This window comes from Dipteris shenzhenensis, chromosome 15 (genome assembly GCF_047967505.1).
Source record: "Dipteris shenzhenensis isolate YYH24624 ecotype China chromosome 15, Dip_SZ_1.0, whole genome shotgun sequence".
In the NCBI taxonomy this organism is placed as follows: Eukaryota; Viridiplantae; Streptophyta; class Polypodiopsida; order Gleicheniales; family Dipteridaceae; genus Dipteris; species Dipteris shenzhenensis.
Genome location: NC_141610.1, coordinates 17,678,990 through 17,682,720, shown reverse-complemented (window position 1 = coordinate 17,682,720; position 3,731 = coordinate 17,678,990).

Here is a 3,731-nt window from a genome sequence, read left to right as displayed (position 1 = left end):
AAGAGGATACGACCAAAGACAAGACCAAAGCCTCTTATTACTTAAGATTTTTGTAAAATATTAATCATCCGTCTATTCTCATCATTAAGGCTTCTGTAAAATATTAATCATCTCTCTATTCTCATCACACACTTACCTTGTGGCACTCCCTTTATAACGCATTAAATTGATCCCAGAGTTGTGTACTCTCATCATCTCTCAACTACTGGCACGAGGTTTCGTTATATTATGGGTCTCCATCGCGCACTTCTTTCCTACTTCACTTTCGTCACTTCTTGAAGCATAAATCTGTGCTCTCTCACCTAACCAAGCCTCTCAGTTGAAGCATGCTCTTGTGCACGAGGGAGCAGTCAAAGAGACAAGCAAATGAACAGAGCTCCAAAGGGCACACTAGCCTTCATGTTATCATATTTGAAGGACAACCTAAGGACCCGATCAATCGACCATTCTATGAAGAGGCAACTTTGCATCCTAATGTCAACACATTAATTTTTTGGTATGCTACAAGTTGTGGCATATCAACTTGCATGTTATCATATTCCCAAAGACATTATTTATTAACTATTTTGCTCGATAGATTATTCATACATTACCTTCATTAACGTGTTAATAAAGGCATTATCTTGGTATTTGTACGGGGGGATCAAGTTCTAAATTCTAATGGATATTATATAGTGCCTCATGTAATTCGATTTTTATACATTGCCCCATTTGTTTCTCCATTTAATAATAACAAAATCACTAAAAGCATAGGGTTTAAGCAAAGTTTTGAGTTTTTTTTTGCATGGTACTCAAAAATATCTTGAGTCTAGTTGTTAAAGCTTATGTAAACGCTCTATCAAAATGATTGCAAAATTCTATAGTTGGTAAAGCATAAGTAAACTCTCTAGTTGGTAAGTCTTATGTAAACTCTCTATCAACAATTGCTAAAATCTAATAACTTGAATTAAATTGATTCAAATGTGATTAGCACCTTTCTTCTATGTTTTGATTTGGTTTCCCTTTGAGAAAGTTTTGTAGTTGTAGAGAGTTTGGTATTGGAGACTGCTTGATATATCAAACCATATATATTTACAAAAAACAAATACACCAAGCTTAATCAAATAAAGCATACTTGAGCTGATTATCATCAACTACGATGACCGCATTCCTAAAACGTCTCTACTTTTGCTAATTGCCACATCGATACCATCCGTGTTCTTGTGTACTTCCACATGCTAGTTTTATTGACCTTGCTAATGGTCATCAACCATGATGGCTCCATTCCTAAAACGTGTCTATTTACGCTAATGCCATCGATACCATTCATGTTCTTGTGTCCTTCCAAATGCTAGTTTTATTAACCTTGGTTGTCTCGTTTTGGATCTCCTCATGGTCCTTGTCTCTCCATCTACACAACAAAGGATAGCACCCTGTGATTGTTGTTGAGGATGGTATAAATTGCACCATATAATAAGGTCTAGAGTGGACCCTAAAAGGAAACATGAGGAAACTCTAAGCCTAACCCTCAGCGATAAGATATATATATTCTCATAGTCTTTTCATTTGCAATATAGTGTACATAGTTAGCCTATTGTGATTGTCTACTCTCAAAATGGTATCTAAGCATCAATGTTTGTTTAGATTTTGGATGGAGATGAGTTTGTGTTTGTGTTCATGCTTTTTAGTGAGGCATTTTTACTTCCATCCTCACATCTTTGCCTTATGTGTGTGTGTGTGTGTGCATGTGTGCGCATGCACCCAGTTGAATGAATCACAATGCCTTTGTAGTTGGCTAAAGTTACACATGTGTGTGTGCTTGTGCTTGCACATGTGTGCACCCACTAGAGTGAATCATGATGGCTTTGCAATTGGCTAAAGTTACACATGTCGTGTTGTGCTTGTGTGAAGATGCTTTGAATACTGAACAACACCTTAGTAGCAAGGCACACCTTGATGAATTAAAGATTTGATATTTGAGCATGAGCTTTGAGAGCTCAAACATGAGAATGACAGGGCCTACTCAAGTGCCGTTAGATATAGGCCATGCACCTTGAGTAGTAGAGCACCATGCACATGCTCATGGATGGATGGATGGGAGGCTCACACAATGGCATGAGTCCTCTACAATGGTCTTGGTGTAGCTGTTGATGCTTTTACATATCATGTAAAGTATTGAAGTGGCTATCCTAAGGTTTGTTGTTCTTCCATGAAGTAGCCAAACTACAGCTTTAAGTTTTCAAGTGTTTTAAGTTTTAAAGGCTTGAAATCTGAGTTTAATAGAATAATGCTAGCCCCACTGACTTCGCATATTTTTCCCCTTCATTACACAAGCTTTCTACGGTTTTTCATACATAATATCAGATGTTATTTTTCTTTTGGAAAGGGGGAATAAGAACCATGCATTTTATCTCCCACTTCTGACATGGCCTCAATCAAACTAGAAAATGCTTCTAATATTAGATAGACCAATCAAATAGCATATTGCTTGGGCATCCTTTTCATTCAATGAGCTGCAAGTTGTTGGATTTATGAAGTAGATGGCTAACAACATTTTCAATACATAGCTGTGTGAATGAAATATACAGAATTGAGAGAGTCTCGCCCTAGTTGAAGCTCAAAACAAAAGTAAAAATAATGTCAAGCTATGGGAGGTCACCTAGAGGGCCGTGAAAGATTCGTGTCCTTTTCCTATGTGTGTGTGTGTGTGTGTGTGTGTGTGTGTGTGTGTGTGTGTGTGTGTGTGTGTGTGTGTGTGTTACAAGACAAACAATATCCATCTTAGACTTATTAGTCAAGATAGTACGTGACAGATAATCTTTACAAGGAGGGTTCTATGAAAAAAACACGCAATTTGCTAATTTATAAATACCAAATGATTTTGAAGGAGCTCCACTCACCTGCATCCATTACTTAACATCATGAGGAAAGTAATAACTATGGCATTCAAGGATAGTAATTTCAAATTCATCTCTTTTAGAAAGAAGCCCCTTTATCCCATTGAAGGAATTTGGACCTTAATGAATGAACTTGATCTAAACTATGATATGGAAACTATTATTACAAATGAACTTGATCTGAACTATGATATGGAAACTATTATTACAATTAATTCATGGATTATCTCGAACATGTACGTACAACTTAACAACATGACATGGAGACAAAAGATGGGAATTCCTATGGGCTTATCATGCTCACCCATTTGGTGCAATCTATACCTATTTTACTTTGAGTAAAAATTCTACATTAATCTGGCTAGACAAGATAGATGGGATATTCTAAAATGGTTTCAATATCCCTTTAGATATATCGATGACATTTGCATGGTCAATATACCTAACCCTATCAGGTTTTGTTCCCATGATGATTATTGTATTTACCCTCTTGATTTTGTGGAGATTATTGCTGACACCACAACATTTTGCCAACTAGAGAATGGTTGCATAGTAGGGACGAATGTTAAATTTCCTAGCACCAAATTGGACAGTAATAGACCATCAAAACTATGCTATATGGGGTATATGGGTATCAAAATGGACAATAATAGACCATCAAAACTATGCTATATGGGTATATGCTCTCAAATTATGCCTATCATTTACATTTGTAACAATCGTGAGCAGGCTTCTTATTTTATCCATAAACTGTTTAGATACTTTTCTAATAATGGATGCAATAGCCTAAGGCATTATGTACAAATTTCTGAAGGGTGATTTCCCTGGCACTTTGATCAATACTGAGGATCTAAT